This window comes from Diabrotica virgifera, chromosome 4, assembly GCF_917563875.1.
Source record: "Diabrotica virgifera virgifera chromosome 4, PGI_DIABVI_V3a".
Taxonomy (NCBI): Eukaryota; Metazoa; Arthropoda; class Insecta; order Coleoptera; family Chrysomelidae; genus Diabrotica; species Diabrotica virgifera.
Window position 1 is genome coordinate 111,346,921 of NC_065446.1, and position 22,607 is coordinate 111,369,527.

A 22,607-nucleotide genomic window follows, 5' to 3' on the forward strand; every position below is an offset into this window, starting at 1 on the left:
TACATTAATCTTGAATTATTGCGCAAAAATGTATTCGGCCATTCTCATTGATATTCTGGACAATACAAATTTTGTATGGATGATATTTATCTTTTCTTAGTATATGTAAAACAAACCGAAATGTTTGTATTCGCTTCAATTTGCTTTGAATTAATTTGTGGATTCTCTGCCACAGTTAATAATACATAAAGGTTTATATTAGGATTTATCGGTACATGACCAGCATTTCTAACATGTGTCAGGTGTCTAGTTTCTCTAGATTGCGCCACCAATATTTTCATGAAAAAAACATCGATGACGTCATCACGCCCTAACGGATAAATGAATTTGGAGACAAATACCTCTTTCGTCATTTGTCTCCTAAATTGCCCATTCTCTAAAATCTGAATTTATTCCATAACTGTGACTTTAACTGTATATTAATTGGCCATGAGCCGATGGGTAGAGGGGATTTGACAGCTTTCGCCAGCGCTGTTAGTGGCAGTTTTGTGCATTTATCTGATAAATTTAAATGGCGCGCCATGGGTAGAGGAGAGGGGATTTGACGGTTTTCGCCACAGCTGTTAGTGCAGCGTTGCCACATTTAGTAGATTTCTACTTTTTTGGTAGATTTTTGATATTTTTTAAAAAATTCTAATAGGCAATATTTTTTAGTAGATTTTTGTTATATTTCAACATTTTCTTATGACTAAAATAAAATTTGCTTTTTAATAGTATTTACCCCATTTCTAAATTAATTTTTAGACATTTTGTTACAATTTCCCAATGTCATTACCGAAAATAAGATTCAGGGGTGGGATTCTGTGTACCGACCGCTTTCTATCAATGTCAATATATTTGAATTTTTAGTTTTAATTCAAATATTTTCTTGTTTTACAAGTGTCACTTCAGCATCAACTAGCAAAACTAGAAAATAATTCAATAGAAGCTAAAAATTCAAATATTTTCACGACAATTGACATCGATAGAAAGCGAAGTGTAGATATCTACAGTGCACGGAATCTAGCCCCAGGACGTAGATGATGAATATTAAACAGAAATGAAACTGGATTCTGGTGTAACAAACTTGCAGATTTCAAGTAGCAGTGCAATCAGTACCTATTTCAGGTGTTATTGAAGAGTTCTGGTATTCGGTGGTCGGTGAGCCTGTTAGAAGCTAACGATGGAAAACTAAAATATCTAAGGCCCGGGCTTTTCACCTCCGAATAAAAGTTATTCGGAGGTTTATTTGACAGATTTACATGTAATCTGCCGGATAAACTTCCTAATAAATATTTATTCGGAGGTGAAAAGACCGGGCCTAATTATAATATATGTAACTTTGCAAAACAACAAATGTTGTGTTTGCGTGTTTCTAATGTAAAATGCGAAATAATTGTTTGAAGAATGTGATCCAGATATGCAGATGTTAAAATCAGTGGATGACAAAATATTATATACAAATATTAAATATGAAACTGATAAAAATTAATTATAGTTGGTCATTTTGTTCCCCAGTTAAAATATAAAAAAGTTTGGTTTTTGTTTACAAACAGTCATATTAATTTCTAGTTAAACTCCCTCTGTGGCTCAGTGGTAAGAGCGCCTACCTTTGGATCGAAAGGTCCGAATGGTCGTGAGTTTGAATCTCACCAGGGTAGAGAATTTTTGGTTTATTATAAATTAATAAATGAAAATAGTTTCTATCCTTGTGGGATCGGTACCCACCGGAGGGACCGCAGACGTTCGGATACAATTAGCGTCTCTGCAAAGACAACGACATCGACTTTTCAAAGTAACAAGACACTTACTCAACACACACACTACACATAAAGTCGACTTTACACTACATGATTTATCACGTGATTTATCATATGATTTGGCCCATGACGAGCCGCATGACAATGCTTATGATAAAACACATGCAATGCTTATGGCAAAATCATATGACAAATCACACAGTGTAAACATGTAAATTTTACTCCATGACCAAATCATATGACAAATCACATGATAAATCATGTAATGTAAAGTCGACTTAACACTAGCTACCTAATTGGTAAAATCCACTGTACCATCATGGTACCATGCCAATGCCCATTAGTTGTCGAGGCATTAGCTAAATAAAAAAAATTTCTAGTTAGTCAGCTGTTATTTTTATTATAAAAAGTCATAAATTATATACAAATATATGAATAAAGTTTTATAGTATATTTTAGTTTTTGATAAGTAGATTTTAGTATCTAAGCTAAACTTAACAGTAGATTTTCTAAATAAAATGTGGCAACGCTGTGTTAGTGGCAGTTGGCAGTTTTGTTTTGTGCATTTGATAAACTTCACAAACTGAAATGGCGGGTAATATGGATTTTTCAAAAAAGAAAACAAGATATTGCAGCTGTTGTATTGATTCATGTAAAAATATTGAATATAACAGTACTGGATGCAGTTATTATATTCGGAAACATTGCGTACATGTCCTGTATCAACTAAATCCTTTCCTTTTTTGGTGTTGCTGATTGAAATTGGATATCATGGGAAATAAGACTGAATCCAGCATAATGTTTAATATTTATTTTGATAGAATTCAAACAAATTACAATTCATATAAATTACAAATTTTAATAAGCAAAGCAGTAAGCACACAAAAATAAACAGAGGTAACCATTAAAATGTTAAATATATGTTAAATATAAACCATAGAGTTATATATTAGCATAGAGAGAGTGTCATTCAGAGCGAAGTGACGACACCATCTTTTTTATTTGGATTAGTGCTGTTTCACTCTTACGCATAGTAAAGCTGCTATAGTTGTCCTCCTCTTCCGTGCCTATATTCACACTGAATGTCATCATAGATTTTCGATACAATGTGTTAGAAAGAGATGCAGCAAACCAGTCCATGAGATCTTGTCGTCATGAAGCGCGGAAGGTAGGCTCCCTCTATGTTAATATATACCTCTATGATATAAACATATAAATATAAACTTATTCTTTTTCTCAATGGTCTCTTGCGTAAGCAGTCATCCAGTCTCACGAACTTATATATTAAATATTAAAATTATAATGAATAAAATAACAAAACATAATTAATTTTACTATTAAGTCTGTGTATTCGTTTAGTAATCAGGTTACAATAATATTTCAGTTCATAATTTGTGTCTTTCTAGATAAGTATCTATTTTTCTCGTTTTGTATATTTCACATACATAAATTTTATCATAAAATTAAAGTTTCAAACCGCGAGATAGCGCTACCGTCGAAACTCACAGCCAATAGATTTTACCCAATTAACGATGACAGACCAACAGGTGAGTCCCTATTGGCATATGATAATGAACGCTGTTCCTCATCGTGTCAAGGCGAAAGATTTACTGTTGAGCCTGTTGTCGAATTTCCCCAACAATGATTTATTGTCTGCAGTATATAATTGACATATACGGATGATGTCCTTCATTAAATTCTGATTTTCAGTTTCTTAAACAAAATGACTATTTTTTGGTATAAGATGTTTTTTAAAATTATAGGTTTAATCAGAAAAATATTCTTCTGGTACTATGGAAAAGCCAGTTAATGCACTATAACTAAACATTGAAGGTAGTGATGGTTATTTTTGCATTTACCATCAGGTACTATTTGGTCTTCTTCTTTACGTGCTTTGTCCGTTCCGAACATTGGAAATTAACATGGCTATTCTGACCTTGCTTACGTCCGATTTGAATAGCTTGGAAGATGACAATCCGAACCATTGTTGCAAGTTTTGGAGCCACTGGTGCCACCTCTTACCTGGATCTCTTCTGCTGTCTATTTGGCCTTGGAGAATTAGCTGAAGTACTATATTTACTGTGCCTAATAATGTCACCCAAGTACTCCAACTTTATTTTCTTCATAATTGTTTCCACCTCTCTCTCCTTACATACACGGCGTACTAGGTACCTCCACGTTGGTCACATGTTCGGTCCAGGATATACGTAATATACGTCAGTAGGCGCACGTTTGGAAGGCCTCTACTTTCTTCATTAATGTTGCGGTCATTGTCCATGCCTCCATTCCATATAACAAAACCAGAAATACATAATATCTGAGAAGTCGGATTTTGAGAGGTAGGGTGAGGCTGTTAGAGGTAAAAATTGTCTTCATGTTAGTGAACAGTCGTCGTCAAAACTTGACCGAGAACGGATGTATATAAAGCATTTACCTGTGCTAAAAATAATAATTACTGTTATCAGTTTCCCATTAATACCTAATTATACTTTAATGTAATTGAAGTGTTAAAATAAATCTGTTGTAATATGAAACAGTTATTTAGACTTTAAATTAAAGTTTTTAATTATAATAAAACAAACTAAATAATAGTGTTTTTAAGAAGAAATCTGCGCCTTTTGTCGAAGTGGGCAAAATTTCTTCATACGCGAAATTTACAAACTATTGTAGTTTAAGTGCGGTAAATTAAAAACTCATTAAGTGCTTAACTACTACTTGGACAGAAACTTCTTTTTGTGGACCACTCGATTCAGGTCGGTAAGTGGTTATTTTAAATAATATAATTTAATAATTACATTTATCGAAAATGTTGATTAAAGTTAAATTCAAAACAAATACAGGTTAACCGTGTTTGGATAAAGAATAAAATATAAATATGGCTGCAGGAGGAATGCAACCGACTACAATAAACGAAGCGTTTTTAATGCAACAAAATAATAATTTATTTCAAGAAAATTGTCAACGTTCCCAAAACGAACAATTATTATATACAAAATGGGTAAAAGTCAGCAATGAAAAAGATCAACTACATAGTATGATCACGCAAATGCAAACACATATAAGTATGCTAGAAAATCAAATCAAACAGATTTGCAATCAATCAAATAATAACGCTAAAAATACTGAGGCAACGCCTCCTCCCAGGCAAGAATACGAGACTGATGAAGAGGAACTGGCTAAAGAAACAGAATGGGTAAGGGTAAGAAACAGGCAAAAAAAAGGAAAATAATGAATACCTCATTTTCTCCACCTACTCCTACAAAAAATGAAGAAATAACCAATAGGCTTGAACCAAAACAAAAAAAAGTCCAACCTCCACCACCAATAATAGTGGAAGGAATTAAAGAATATAATAAATTTATCGAACTGCTCACAAAGGAAATAGGTATAAATAAATTTATAATCCAAATGGTAAATAAAGAGAACTTCAAAATTAAAGCCAACGATGAGGATACGTATCGTGGCGTGACAAAAATACTACGAGAGCAAACACCACACAGTTGGTTCACATACGAAGATAAAAGAACCCGACCAATTAAGGTAATAGTCAAATATCTCCCGCATTCGTGCAAACCAGACAGCATAATTGAAGAATTGGTAAGGAGAGGTTTTAAAGCAGTGAATGCTATAAATAAAATTAAGTGGCGTACCAAGGAACCACTTGACATGTTCATAGTGACTTTTGACAATAGCGAAGATATAAATAAAATACATAGTATACAGCATATACTACAATGTAAAGTCGAAATCCAACCATTTAAATCCTCCAAATTAATATCTCAATGCAAAAATTGCCAGGCATATGGGCATACCCAAAAATTTTGCGCCAGACAAGCGAGATGTGTCAAATGCACAGGGAAGCATCATACTAAGGAGTGTACCAAATCAAAAGATGTCAAACCTAAATGCGTACACTGTGGACAAGAGCATCCAGCTAACTATCGTGGCTGTAAAGTGGCTATTGAATTACAAAACATGAGGAATAGAGCAATAGATAAAAAAGGGGGGTTAATAAACATCCTTCAGTAAGCAGGCAAGTTAACGAAAATCTAACATTTGCCAATGCAGTAAACAACGAAAAGGAAAGTGGCAAAAAGGAGGAACGAACTAATAATATCGAACAAAGTCTGCAACTCATATTAGCGAAGCTAGAAAATCAAGAACAAATCATAACAACACTGGATGAGAGGCTAAAAAGATTAGAATATAGTGCCAAAGGAGCAATACCTAAATCGAAACAATATTAATTCAATTAAGGTACTAGTGTGGAACGCAAACGGACTCCTGAACCACCAGCAGGAGCTTCAATTAGTTCTACAGACAGAAAATATAGATGTATGCCTCATTTCAGAGACACATTTTACTAAACACTCATTTATCAAATTTCACGGTTATAGAGTCTATCATGCGATTCATCCTGATAATAATGCAAAAGAAGGAAGTGCAGTGATAATTAAAGAAAATTTACAACATTACGAAGAAGCCAACTACGTAACAGAAAAAGTGCAGTTAACTGCAGTAACACTTAGAACTCTTAGATACCCACTGATAGTGGCAGCAATCTATAGTCCTCCGAAACATGCAATAAGTAAGGAGGAATATATTGATCTCTTTACCGAGCTGGGAAATAGATTTATAGTAGGAGGCGATTATAATGCTAAAAATACCCACTGGGGCTCAAGGTTAACCACAACAAAAGGCAGAGAACTTTTAAAAGCTGTGAATGAATACGGAGCCATAACCTTGTCAACAGGGAAGCCAACTTATTGGCCTACTGACCCCAACAAGATACCTGACCTAATTGATTTTTTCATAACCAAAAATATATCGCAAAACTACCTGAAAATAGATGAATGTCATAAGTTATGTTCTGACCATACAGCAATAACACTAACACTAAGCGAAAACATAATATATAAAGAAAATAACCCTTCGCTAACTAATAAGTACACCGACTGGATAAGCTTCAGACAAATGCTAGAAGAAACAATTAATTTAAACGTTTCTCTTAGAACCGTAAAAGACATTGAAAAAGAAGTTGACCAATTCAATAAAGACATCCAAAGAATATCTTGGGAATGTACTCCAGACATCAAAAGACGCCTAAAAGGATGCAACTACCCGGCAGAAATTAGAACGCTGGTATACGAAAAACGGAAAGCAAGACGAAAATGGTTCCAAAGTAGAGCTCCTCAAGATAAAACAATTGTAAATAATCTCACCCAACAACTAAAAAGAGAGATAAAAGAATTTAAAGAAGAATCCATTAGGACATACTTAAACAACCTAACGAATGAAAGATCCACAGAATACTCACTATGGAAGGCAACCAATGGATTAAAAAGACCAATGATGCAAATACCACCCATAAAAAAAGAAGACGGCACTTGGGCTAGAAGCAGCGAACAAAAAGCAGAATGCTTTGCTACACATCTAGAAAAAATATTTCAACCGCATCAACAACAACAAGAAGAAGAAGCATTACAGAGCAACCATTTGCAAGAAGAAGAGAACATAATGCCAGTAACTGTAGAAGAAGTAATAAAAGAAATCAAGTATAATTTAAACCCGAGAAAAGCTCCTGGCTTTGATTTAATAACAGGACAAATATTAAAACAGCTTCCAAGAAAAGCAATTGTCAAGTTGACCTATTTAATTAATGCTGCGATCAGATTAAAATATATTCCTTCATTGTGAAAAGTGGCGGAAATAGTAATGATACCAAAACCAGGCAAACCACCACATATAACCTCTTCCTATAGACCAATATCACTGCTACCCACAATGTCTAAATTATTTGAAAAACTTCTCCTCAGAAGATTGCAACCAATTATAGTAAACAAAAAATTAATTCCAAATCACCAGTTTGGTTTTAGGCAAAAACACTCAACTATAGACCAACTCCACAGAGTCACCGATATTATAGAAAATGCACTAGAGGAAAGAAAAGTTTGTTCAGCTTTATTCTTAGATGTTGCCCAGGCATTTGACAGAGTTTGGCATGAAGGACTATTTCATAAATTAGAGACTATTCTTCCAAAATCATACACAGACATAATTAAATCGTACTTAACTGATAGATATTTCAGAATCAAGCAAGATGATGCTTATTCTGAACTTAAAGAAATAAAAGCCGGAGTCCCCCAGGGTAGCGTATTGGGCCCGGTCCTATATCTCCTTTATACATGTGATCTACCAGAATTCGATAACTACTGTTTAGCTACCTTTGCCGACGACACCGCCATATTAGCAGTAGGTAAAGATAACGTCTCTAACTTTCCAAAGAAAGTTAGAGACTTATCAACCAAGAGAACAGGCAGGATTCCGAAAAAATTACGGAACAAATGACCATCTACAAAGTATAAAAACCCTGATAGAGAAAGTAGTGGAATACAATAAACCCCTAGTTCTAGTTTTTATCGATTTTCATAAAGCCTTTGATACAGTTGAACTTACCAAAATATTACAGGCGCTTAAAGAATGCAGGCTAGATTATAGGTATACAAAATTATTACACAAAATATACTTACAGGCAACAACCACTGTCAACTTACATACTAACAGTAATCGCATAAAAATAGAACGGGGGGTTAGACAAGGAGACCCAATGTCACCTAAACTTTTTAATACGGTCTTAGAACATGCTTTCAAGAGTTTGGATTGGATGACAAAGGGAATAAAAATAGATGGAGAATACCTAAACAACTTACGTTTCGCCGATGATATAGTCATAGTAGCTGAGGATCTAGGTATGGCAAGAGAGATGGTACAAGAACTCGTTGTAGCTACAGAAAATGTTGGTTTAAATACAAACATCTCAAAAACAAAAATAATGACAAATTTGGTACCCAACCAGAACATCAGTATTGGTGGGAAGGAAATAGAACTCGTAGATAGATATAAATACCTGGGACATGAAATTACGATTGGCAGGGATAACCAGACTCATGAGCTGAAGAGAAGAATCGGTCTTGGGTGGGCAGCATTTGGAAAACTGAGAGAAACTTTTAAAAGTGAGTTACCCACATGTCTAAAGAGAAAGGTATTCGATCAGTGCGTCCTCCCAGTCTTGACGTACGGATCAGAAACACTTACCTTAACTAAAGCCTCGGCTACCAAACTAAGAGTCACGCAGAGAAGAATGGAGCGGTCAATGTTAGGAATAACTCTGCGAGACAAAATCAGAAACGAAGAAATCAGGAGAAGAACAAAGGTGACTGACGTCATCGAGAGGATAGCCAGGTTGAAGTGGAGATGGGCAGGACACGTAGCCAGAATGACAGATGGGCGATGGACGAAGAGGTTATTGGAATGGAGGCCAAGAGAAGACAAGAGAAGCGTCGGTCGACCGCCTACAAGATGGACTGACGACTTAAGAAAGGTAAATAAAAACTGGATGAGGGCGGCGCAGGATAGATGGGGTTGGAAACGAGGGGAGGAGGCCTATGTTCAGCAGTGGACTTTTGAGGCTGGATGATGAAAGATAACGTAGAAACAGCCAATAAACTACAAAATGCGATAAGCAAATTCCAAAAATGGACTAAGACGTGGAAGATTACATTGAATGAAAGCAAATCAGTACATGTTGATTTCACTAATAAAAAAATTCTGTACGCACCAATAAAAATTAATGGACAAGACATTCCGTATGCCAACACAGCCAAATACCTGGGCTTAACCCTAGACACGAAGCTTCGCTGGAAAGCCCATGTAAAAAAAAAGAAGGAAGAATTAAATATTAAATATAAAAAATTGTACTGGCTACTGGGAAGATACTCAGGGTTGTCAACGTATAACAAGATGCTAATCTACAAACAAGTTATAAAACCAGTATGGACGTATGGTATCCAACTGTGGGGATGTACAAAAAAGACAAACTTGAAAATAATACAAACTTTCCAAAACAAAGTATTAAGGGGCATAGTTAACGCACCCTGGTACATCCGTAATGACGATATCCACAAGGATCTACGAATGGAGCCCGTCGACAAAGAAATCCTAAAACACGCAGAAAGTCATGAAAAAAGACTTCTTCTCCACGAAAATATTGAGGCCATCCAGCTCTTGGACAACTCAAACCAGAAAAGAAGACTGAAGAGGACCAAACCTCACGAGTTGGTGTAGTGTGCGACAAAGCTAATAGCGGAGCATTGCGCGACTAGTGTGCAAGCAACGTGTTGGTGTAGTGCGTGATAAAGTGAAAAGCAGAGCTTTGTGTGATAGTGCGCAATCAAAAAGTGCGCCAGTAATAATAAAGACAACTAAGAAGACATCAAAGGGTGACTCTTAGATATTAAGTAGTTAGTAAGATAGGATAGATAAAAAGTTACTCATTGGTCAAAGACCAGATTGTAGCACTTAGCAAATAAAAAAAAAAAAAAAAAAAATGTTAGTGAACGACGCCGACGCTTTTGGTTTTTCTATTCTTAAACGTATGTCCTTCGCTTGATCCCAACATGAGTTAACTGTTGTTCCTAAGTAAATATACGAATCCACGCTAATTCTTTGATTGACGAATATCAATTGTCTTGCTCGTTGTTGAGTCCGTATTTTGTTTTTTCTGTCTTACCTACAAGAATAAAAAACCGCTAAACGCCGTAAAAATGAGTGGCGCATACAATATCCAGCTACAAAAGATCTGAGATGAATATTACGTGGCGCGAAAATTTATTTTCATTTTGTTGCAAAATAAAATTTTAGTTTTATTTTAAAATATTTTTCTATATTTGCTAAATTGAAGTAAAACGCGCCACAAAAGAGTAACTTTGATACAGTTTGAATTTTGAAACTCTTCTGTGGCGCGTATACTTCAAATTTAGCAAACATTATGGAAAAATCGTTTAAAATAAAACTAAAATTTTATTTTACATCAAAATAAAAGTACATTTTCGCGCCACATAATATTCATATCAGATCTTTTGTAGCAGGAATATTGTATGCGCCACTCATTTTTACGGCGTTTAGAGGTTTTTTTTTCTTGTATCAGGATTATCAAGGCAACTAAATGGTCGGGAGGGCCTCGGAGTGGGTAGAGGATGTCCAGGCCTCTACCCCACTAAAACTCTGAGAAATGCCCACAGTGTAGCAAACACTAACCGATAAACCCTACTCCCACGTCCAAGAAGGCATGAGCCGCGGGGTCGCTGGGCAATTCAAGGCATGCAATGGATGTATGTCGTGTAGCTGACCGGGGAGGGTGAAAGGCAAGTCTCCGGCGCCTAAAAACAGGAGCAGCTGGACTAAGGGAGAAAACCCTGACAGAAAATCCCGTTCCTACAGGATGGAGGTTGAGGCGTTAGACTAGCTCTCTAACACTCTAAAAAAGTTTTATTGCTAAAAAACCTAACGAGAAGCCTCGGAATCGATCTGATGTTAATGGTAATCGACACACGCAACGACAAAGCACACTGAGAATTGGTACCTGGAATGTCCAGGAAATATCCACAAAATGCAAGGAAGTAGTGATTGAAGCGAAACGATATAAGATGGACTGCATTTGCCTAACGGAAACTAAAAAGAGGGGACAAGGAAATCAAAATCTTGAAGATTACACGTACACATTTGGTCAGGGGTTCCGAAGTCAGAAAGAGCAAGCGCTGGAGTAGCTATTCTAATTGGGAAGACTTTGTTTCGGCACATTATTGACATAAAACAAGTAAATGAACGAATTTTACGAATCGTGTTACAAAAATTTGGAAGGCAAATTGTAATCTTCTCAATATACGCGCCTACCGATGACGCTTCAATACAAGTAAAAAACGATTCCTTCCAGGAATTATGCGACCAATTGGATACTGCAAAAAAACCAACAGTCTTTATATCTAGCGGAAGACTTTAACGGGGGAGTAGGTATACGAGAAAACGACGATGTTGTGGGACAATATGGAGACCCAGCATTCAATGATAATGGTGAATGAATAATAAATGTATGTAAGCAGTACAATTTAAAGGTTAGCAATACATTCTTCCCACATAAGCGTATACATCAATATACGTGGACACGGCCATCACTTAATCAGAAGTCTATAATTGACTTTGTTATTACGAGACAAGTATCGAAGGAATTGGTCAAAGACACAGTGGTAAGAAGAGGGGCTAATTGCGGGTCTGATCATCTCTTAGTACGGTCAGAAATAGTTTTCCCCTTCTTTAGGCAACTACACCCCTGCAATGCTCAAGGAAAAATTAATGATATAAATATCCCACAATACAATATAGAATTTAAACATATTAAAGTCACAATTTGGTATTAATTTTTTGAAGGTAAATTAAATGTAAGACCAAATCACGAGGTTTTTTCCTGGTTTTCCCTCGTGATTTACTATGGAATCTCTAACGCGAGAATTTTTACTGTCATCGTAGCATTTGGTTGTCTTTTTAAATACAGATCACATGCTATGATTTTTTTACGACGGATATTCTTGAGTTGGGATTGATTTCATGTAATCGAATGAACTATCTTTTAGTAAAGTCGTCCTAGGAACGCAGCTCATAAATATTGGCGATATCATTTTAAAGTCTTCTACTTTAAAATGTATAATATACGTCTGAATTGCCAATATAAATGAGTCAGATTAAATAAATTATTAGAAGAGTTTTTTTACGTAGCAACAACATTTTTGTTTATTTTAATGGTATTTTGTATTTTGACAACGAAACTCGATTTGGGCTTCGAAACGTTAATAAATTAATTTTTTTAGTAAAATTGTAGCTTATTTCCCATAGAAAATACCTAATTATAAAAATGCCACAAGGAAATAACAACATTAAAAATAAAAGTTGCACCATATTTTTTCTATAAGACATCTAGACCTAAAACTTCCCATAAAACTTCTTTGAACTCTATGGTTTAACATAAACGTCATCAAATAGATGTAATAAATAGTGTGATGTTAATGTCTTTTTGGTCCAAACTAATTAAAACTCTATTGTTTGGATAACTTTATATTTACATCGTATAAACGGTGATTCAACCATAGTTGTTTACAAATACAAATCATTACCTATACCACACATTTGTACATATCAAGTACCTAATTATAACAACTCTTGAATTTACCTATGCTTTTTTTTTATTTTACAAAATAGTCGCATCAACCTCGGAGGTTATTAGCGACATATACATATACATAAGGTAATTTATTTACAGATGTTAGATTTTGTTAAATACATTGATATCTTTAAGGAATTTTACCAAGTGTTCAATTTTACAATTTTCTCCTAAGATTTCACTTGTTGATCCGATGATGTGGTTGTTCTGTCTCTGCAACTGGTATTTTGGACACTCTGCAAGTACATGCTTAACACTTAGTGGGATATTACAGTTTTCACATAAAGTGGGATTAGTGTGACCAATTATGTGTCCGTGGGTAAGTCGGGTATGTCCTAGACGAAGGCGAGTAACAATGTCATGGTGACTTCTGTTGTGAATTTGAGATTTCCACGGTTTTACAAACGTTTTCACTTCGCGAAGTTTTGAAGTTGAACTGTCCCACTGGTTTTGCCACAGATTTTTGACTTTCACTTTAATAAATGATTTTAAATCATTAAGAACTATATCTCTCACTTCACTCGCGGTTTCACTATCCCTGGCTTGTTGGGCTGTCCGATCCGCCGCTTCATTTCCTTGGAGGCCAATGTGTGAAGGAACCCATAGGAATTGTACAATATGGTTGTTGTTTTGAATGGTAGCTAGTTCTTTTTTAATTAGGAGAGCAATTGGATGCTTCGTGTACAGTTGGTTAATGGTATGGATGGAACTGAGGGAATCGGTAATTATAAGAGCATTGGATATATTACTGGAGTTAATATGAACGAGAGATTGATAGATGGCGTATAGCTCGCCAGTATGTATACAGCTTAAGGATTTTAGTTTATACTCAAGTGTACTATTTGGAGTAATGACAGCTGCCCCAACTCCAGTAGATGTTTTAGAAGCGTCTGTATATATATGATAGGATTTAGAAAATTTTGTTAGTTTGTTGAATGTTATAGTTATAATTATTGAATGTTCAGCTCCTGGGATAATTCAGTCGATGTATCCGTGTCAGGTTCTTCATCCTCTTAGTTGTCTTTTGTGAGCTGTCTCGTAATTTTTTTGTTAAGCTTTGTACATTTCAATTTTAATGAGCGTTCAGATGTATATGAATGAATTTTGGTTATGAGTTTTTTAAATCCTAGAATGTCTACTGTATATTTATTTACAACGCTGATAACATCTTTTGTTCCATGAGCGTTTTCAAATAAATCAACTGTTTCCTCAAAAGTTAATATTTGCTTTTCGGAATTGAATAATTCTTTAATTGGTTGCATTAGCGTTTCTAATGGTATTGTTGATATTTTTGTTTTTATTCTTTTTTGTTTCTGAGTTGGCTTTGAAAATACATCGTCACTAGCTGATGTCTCAATCGTGGGTGATATTGCTTCAGATACAGTTCGTTTGGAGGATGATTTAGATGTATTTTCTTCGTTGGATACGCTAAATTCTTTTGGTGCTGGATTCTCTTTATTTTCATTAACCTAGCAAGAATTATTGCTTAGACTGGAAGATGAAGGCTGGTTAGTTATGACTATGTGAGGTGAGGGGGCTGATGAGGTGGATATATTTGGTTTAGATATCACTGGCATTGTATTATCTGTAGTTGATGTATCAAGAGGTGTTAGGTTGGTTGTAGATAATATTTTTGTTAGTGGCGTTGAATTATTTGATATGTTTGTAGAAGTGCATGTTGTTGAAGGTGTAATAGCAGTCGTTTCTGTTGAAGTTACTGTACTAGGTTCGTTTCTGTTTGAAAGTGTAGCAGTTGGGACAGCTGTTTCTGAGTGATTTACATTTACTGAGCAACTACTGGAAATATGGCCATGTTGTTTGCAAATGAAACATAAGTTGTCTAATGTCAAAAAAATTCGATTTGTAGTATCTTCATGAGTTATTAAAATGGTATCAGGAATTGGACCTGTGGGTGGAGATACGTAAATATGTCGACGGAAACTGAGTACATGTTTGTATTCAGGATTGTTGGTTCCTATTCGCAAAAATGACATTGATGAAGTTGGTTTTAGCCCTAAGAGCAGTAGTTCGTTTTCTATTACCTTATGCGGGATAGTGGGAGAAACATTGGATATTAGGAGTCTTTCACTTGGAGTAATTAGTCTACGGACTTGAATTTGTGTATTGTTTACAGTGATGAAACCTCTACTGTTTGAAAAAAATTCATCTACGACTTGTTTGGTTGAGAAATAGATACAGATACGATTGTTGGTGATTCTTGATGAAAAAATAATGTGTTTTGGACTAACTTAAGCTCCTACCGATAACAAGTATTCTTCTAATTTAACATCGTTGAGAGAATTAAAAACTACTGCTTGTAGCTTGGATGGATATATTGTTTCTTTTTGTCTACTAGCTGCAGCAGAGTAAGATAAAGGTTTTTGTGATGTGGATTGCGATAATGATTCATCGCTATTATTAGTGACGTCGAATTCCATTTCTCAACACCATTTGATTTTCCTAAGTACGGACCTGTTCCGCTTCGGGTTTTGGTAATTGTCTTTAAAGACAAAAAATTGGTGTCGATCAATGACTGGTGTTGTTTATTGACGGTTTTATAAAATTCTTTGGTTATGAAATACTTATTAATAGAAAAATATGTCAGAAAATGTTTTTCTATACACACTTAACTAACACTATTATACTTGATGTTAATGTAGTGTAAGAATACTATGATTGGTTTTTGTAAGTTAAATTTACTATTTGTCAGAATCGATCAAAAAGCATGTGTGCTTATTCGATATCAGTGCCGGACTCTTTTACCTATGCTGCATTTTTATACACTACCTAATATGTAAACCTCACGTATTAATTCACGGTCAGGAGTCATTGTCTTCGAGCATGGCTAATACACTACATTATATTTTGATAAAGATATTTACAACTTAATTTATATAGGTTGTCCCAACTATATTACATCTCCCTGTTTTAAAATGAGATATATTTCTCTTTCCCTTTTACAAAATGTTTATGGTTACCTAATACTATTTTCCAAAAATTAAATTTCCTATCTATCCTAATACCCTAACCATGTATATTATTTTCCCTATTCTAAACCGGTTTTTCCTAATACTAAAAAATTGTTTATTATTATCACTAATTCACTTTCTGGTCCGTCTTGCCTTTTAGGCTTTTCTCCATTCACAAAAAAACAGTGCCCACATAAAAACAGTGACTAAACCTATCCGGATTTTTAACATAGTCTTTTAGTGCCTATAAGCATCTCATATAAGCAGGGAATACTCTAATCTACCTTAATAATTATAAAAATCACGTATCTAACTAAAAGTCCTAAGCTAAGCTAATATTACTCGAATCAGTTAATAAAAATGCAACCTTTACTTTATTAATAATTCCTATTTCAGTCTTCTTTTGATTTATTTATATACGCCTTACTAAGTTTAGAATAATGTAGGTACCTATAATAAAAATGTAATATCTCTAAAAATTTCTAATATTCCTCTAAAAACTTCTAATAACTCTTTTGTAGCTATAATAAAGATTTAATCTCTCTAAAAACTTCTAATATGTCTCTATAAAACTTTCAATAACTCTCTTGTACCTATAATAAAGACTTAATCTATATTGCTGAATGTCTAAAAATTTCACTTTCTGTGTCTTTTTGCTTACTATCTACTAACACTTATTGTAAGATATTGTCTATCCTTAATTCAAATACTTCCATTTTCCGCGAAAATTTAACCTGAATCCATTATATACATTTAAAAATAAGTTATTTATAATTTATGTTACTTTAGAAAAAGAAATTTACAGCTTTAATTCTTAGACATATTTCAATGATTAGCTATTTATTTGCTTAATATCTTCTTAATTTTGCTTGTTTTCTTGCAATTTTTTTTGTCTTCTTTCATTTTTCCCACATATTTTAATAAAAATTCTCTTTTTTTCTCTTCTTCTTCTTGTCTGGTACTACAACTATATATTTCTCCATTTTTCTCCACATACTAACACTTCTACAGTGTACATAATTCATCTTCATATACATATTTCATATAACAATCATATATCATTTATCTCATAGATCATTTCATATAACATCATAATCATCACTTCATATACTAGCTCCGATACCTTCGTTTTACCTTAATAAAAGAGGTTTCACTGGGATGTCTTAGTTCTCCGCCAATATTAACTCGAATTTTCGCCCTGATCTGCACGCACCATTGAGGTGATATAGTTAACTCAAAACACGAAATAGTTATTTTATGCGGTTCAAATTCTTCTAAAAATATCACAACCTCAATCCCTTGCTTTGAGGCCGTTGTTTATTCACGAATAATCATGAATAAAATAGGTACCCTTCAAAACACAGAGTGGGTCTCTAATAAGCTTTCAAGCTTCTATAAATCACTTAGTACCTTCCTAATTTGACAAGAGCAGTGGGTTTCTTATTGGCTCTAGTTGCCTCATAATATTTAGCTTATAATATTGTTAGTTATTCTTCTTATCTATATAGTTCTCCAGATTCCTTATCTCGACTCATCAGGTCGGTTCGTTAAAAGTATATTTCTTGCTTACAGCAATGTTTATCTTAAGCTCTTATATTAACGTATGTCATCACTAATCATTATTCATTAAAAAAAATCATTTATATATCATTTATCACACAAAATTATTCATTCAGGTTCATATCATACAAAATTTAACACAAAATTGATAAAAATGCATCTAAAAGATCAATAACAAAAACAACTGCTAATAAAATTCAATAATAGTATACATATTCGAAAAAAAATTCAATAAAAATTCAAAAATAGCATATGCAAAAGTTAGATAAAAATATTCAAAATCAGTTCATATCTCAAAATTCGATAGAAATTTTTGGAAAAAATTCGATATTCCATAAAATATTCAAAAATAACCGTAATAAAAATCGAAAACAGATAGATTTTTCAAATAAATTCAATAAAAATTCAAAATTCAATAAAAATTCAAAATTCAATAAAAATTCAATAATAGCATATATAATAAACTTTGATAAAAATATTCAATTCAAAAATCACTTCATGTTTCAAAATTCATAGATATTCTTAAAAAAAATCGATACTTCATAAATTATTCAAAAATCAGCAAAGATAAATATTCAATGTTCAATAATAATATGTATATACAAAAAACGAGGGAAGCATTTTCAATAAAGATAGACTAAATTTCTTACTTACATTTTATCACTTGTATCTTTTTCCACTGGGTTCGGTTCTTGGGTCCTGGTCTGGTCCATTTTCCGCCGTCGGTGTTTCCAATTTTTGTCGCCCATTGTCAGAAGATTCTCCCAATTAATTTATAGGAGCGCCATGTAATAAATAGTGTGATGTTAATGTTTTTTGGTCCAAACTAATTAAAACTCTATTGTTTGGATAACTTTATATTTACATCGTATAAACGGTGATTCAACCATAGTTGTTTACAAATACAAATCATTACCTCTACCACACATTTTTACATATCAAGTATCTAATTATAACAACTCTTGAATTTACCTATGCTGCATTTTTATACACTACCTAAAGGCGGAGATACATATGCGCTCTGCTCGGTGTGCGAGCCGCTCGCGCGCAGCGTATTCGTCAGATTAGTACGTGTTTTCAAGTGACGCACAAACGGCACGCACACGGCGCACCACGATCTAAATTCTGTCGGTTTTTCAACAAACGCTTTGATGGTTCGCAATACGTATTTGGACGGGTTTGCGAGTGGTTTGTTGGTTTTGGCGCGCATGAGTTGAATATTTGTTAGTAATGGAATAGTCGGAACTGTCGGAAGGAAATTGATGTTTACCGTGGAAAATCATTATTGTGGGATCCTCAATAAAGAACCATTTAATTTAAAGAAACAACTTAAATCCGATCTGAACGGAAATAGAAGCTGAAATAAAAAAATGTACATGCGGACCTTTTTAAAAAATGTTAGTTCATTGTTGTACTAAAAATAACATGTATTAAAAATAAGATTTACTATTTTATTTGGGCATAAGCCACAATTCGAGTTTGAAATCAAGTTTACTTGACCTTTCGACTTTCACTTCGGAAATAGTTATCAATATCAAAAAAACATTCATAAGCAGATATATATTATGTGTCACCGGAAAGCGAAATAGGTAATGCACGACTTGGAGAACCTATAGTTTTCCAACTTCGTGTCTGGTGAAGCAACGCAGTTGAAACAGGCGGATATATTATAATTGTGTCACCGGAAAGCGAAAAAGGTAAGGCACAACTTGGAAGACCCAATAGTTTTCTAACTTCGCCTCTGGTGAAACAACAGAGTTGGAACAAGCAGATATATTATAATTGGGTCACCGGAAAGCCAAAAAGGTAACGCACAACTTGGAAGACCCAATAGTTTTCTAACTTCGCTTCTGGTGAAGCAACGGAGTTGGAACAAGCAGATATATTATAATTGGGTCACCGGAAAACGAAAGAGGTAACGCACAACTTGGAAGACCCAATAGTTTTCTAACTTCGCTTCTGGTGAAGCAAATGAGTTGGAACAAGCAGATATATTATAATTGGGTCACCGGAAAGCCAAAAAGGTAACGCACAACTTGGAAGACCCAATAGTTTTCTAACTTCGCTTCTGGTGAAGCAACGGAGTTGGAACAAGCAGATATATTATAATTATGTCACCGGAAAACGAAAAAGGTAACGCACAACTTGGAAGAGCCTATAGTTTCCCAACTTCGCTTCTGGTGAAGCAACGGAGTTGGAACAAGTAGATATGTTATAATTGGGTCGTCGGAAAGCGAAAAAGGTAACGCACATCTTGGAAGAGCCTATAGTTTCCTAACTTCGCTTCTGGTGAAGCAACTAAGTTGGAACAAGCAGATATATTATAATTGGGTCACCGGAAAGCCAAAAAGGTAACGCACATTTTGGAAGACCCAATAGTTTTCTAACTTCGCTTCTGGTGAAGCAACGGAGTTGGAACAAGCAGATATATTATAATTGGGTCACCGGAAAGCCAAAAAGGTAACGCACAACTTGGAAGACCCAATAGTTTTCTAACTTCGCTTCTGGTGAAGCAACGTAGTTGGAACAAGCATATAATTGGGTCACCGGAAAACGAAAAAGGTAACGCACAACTTGGAAGAGCCTATAGTTTCCTAACTTCGCTTCTGGTGAAGCAACGGAGTTGGAACAAGTAGATATGTTATAATTGTGTCGTCGGAAAGCGAAAAAGGTAACGCACATCTTGGAAGAGCCTATAGTTTTCTAACTTCGCTTCTGGTGAAGCAACTGAGTTGGAACAAGCAGATATATTATAATTGGGTCACCGGAAAGCGAAAAAGTTAACACAGGGCTTGGAAGAACCTATAGTTCTCTAATTTCGTTTCTAGTGAAGCTACGCAGTTGAAACAAGCAGATACATTACAATTGTGTCACCGGAAAACGAAAAAGGTATCGCATGACTTGGAAGTACCTATAGTTCTCTAATTTTGTTTCTGGTTGTAGGAACAAGCGGATATATTATGGTAGGGGAGCAAAGTATGCTAAATGTGCAGTCACTCGAGCGCTTTGGGGACCTATTGGGTTGTGATTATTAGGTCCTAAAACCAAAAAAGTTAAGTAAAATTTTCCATTTTAGTGGGGACTTCCCATTTTTTAATTTAATTTTCCATTTCCAACAATCTTTTTTCCGATTATAGCGCCATCTATCCATAATTCAAAAAAATGTTTCGAATAAAAGTCGTTTATTTTTATACAAACAATCCAAATCTGCAATAAGAAACGGGGTCTACCATTTAAGATTTTAAAGTAACCCCCCCCTCACCTCCGTGGGGGTCGTGTTTGGAACCATTCGATAGATTTTTCAAAAACATTGATAAAGTGTATTTTGCAGTTTTTCGATATGATGTTTATTTTGCGAAAGATGGCGGGATTTGTATTTAAAATTTTAAATTTACCCCCCACCCCTCTCCGTGGGGGGTCAAGTTTGGTATTTTTCGATAGATTTTTGAAAAATATTGAACACGTAGTTTTTAGTTTTTCAATCTGACGTTCATTTCGCGAAATATTCGCTTTTTTTTGTGAAACTTTTTGACTCACCCATTTCCGTACGCCCCGCTCAAATCGTCATATTTTTGAAATATAGACTCTTTTGCATGTACTTAACTTACCTTATCTTAATCTGACAATTTCGAGTATTTTAAGGATATATTTTTTTTCGGGCCCCCCTGAACGAACTCCCCTGTGTTAAGAGCCAATATATGGTGGAGGTACATCTGCAGGGTACCACGTTTCTCCCCATATGATAATCTGACGCGCTCGAGTAACTGCAAAAATCCCCGCTTGGGCTCCCCTACCATTATATATGTGTTGCCAGGAAGCGAAAAAGGTAGTTCCCGAAATGTTCCCAAACTGTGGCTTATTCCACATAAAATAGTAAATTGCATAAGATGACACAAGAAAATAGTTTCAGAACAATACCAAAATAAGATGTAGTAGAAGTACAGGACAGAGACATGATTATCTACAATTACTAAACGTTCGTAAGTTTCCTCTGGATCGTCAAAATGAAAAATTTTAACGAACAATAACCGCGCCACGAACGCGCGGCGCACACACGGCGCGGAGTTCGCGGCGCGGATATCTGTGTCCGCCTTAATATGTAAACCTCACGTATTAATTCACGGTCAGGAGTCATTGTCTTCGAGCATGGCTAATACACTACATTATATTTTGATAAAGATATTTACAACTTAATTTATATAGGTTGTCCCAACTATATTACATAGATAAATTTTAAATTTTGTCACCTAATTTTTGCGATTTAACTCTGCAATTCACGAATCTGCACCTTTAATTTTTGAAAATTCATAACTTTTACAGAAAAAAAAACTGAAAGACTGCAGTTACTTTCATAGTCTTCACGAAGGTAAGAAATATATGCCGTAGAAATTTTAGAAAAAAAATATTAAAATGGAACAGAGTTGTAGCGACTTAAACATAAAAATTCGTGACTTCACTTTTTTTCATTTTTAGGTTAAAATTGCGATTTTGACAATTTTCCGTCACATACAATTCAAAATAAAACTCTTTTTCATTGTCAGCACTATCGAAAACATAAAATAAGACCAAAATTAGCCATTCACCTCCCATGGTCAGTATTTCGAAAAATAAGCGCTATTTTGGGGACGTATAGTGTCTATATTTAAAGTGGCGCAATTCTTGTTCTGTTAAACATTTGTAACTAAAACTTTCCAGAAAACTTCTTTGTACTCTGTTTTAATACAAACGTAATTAATAAGATAGATTTTAAATTTTTCCTCTTAACTTTTGCGATTATACTTTGCAATTCAAGAATCTGTACCTTGTACTTTAAAAAATTCATAACTTTTACTAGAATAAGACTAAAATCTTAAAGTAGACAACGTTGTCTTCAAAAAAGTAATCAACATATAGTGTACAAACCTTAGACAAAAATATTAAAATCTACCAGAGTTGTAGCGAGTTAAACGCAAAAAACGTGATTTCACTTTTTTTATTTCTATGGTAAAATTGCGATTTTGACAATATTCCCCCATCTAAAATTTAAATTAAATTTCATTTTCGTTTTCAGCACCATCAAAAACATAATCTAAGACCAAAATTAGCCATTCACCACACATGGTCAGTATTTCGAAAAATAACCGATATATCGGGAATTCCTAATGTCGATAATAAAAGTTGCACTATTTTTTTTTTCTATAAAACATTTTGATAAAAATTTTTCCAGAAAACTTCTTTGTACTCTCTACTTTAACATAAACGTGATTAAAAGGCTAAATTTTAAATTTCTTCTCTCAACTTTTTCGATTA

The 22,607-nt window shown here is 34.4% G+C and overlaps 1 protein-coding gene across 1 annotated transcript in view; it reads left to right on the forward strand.

The window, feature by feature from the left end:
- Positions 1–22,607, forward strand: part of LOC114341076 (melanoma receptor tyrosine-protein kinase) — a 735,210-nt gene that overhangs the window by 460,908 nt on the left and 251,695 nt on the right. The window lies entirely within an intron of this gene.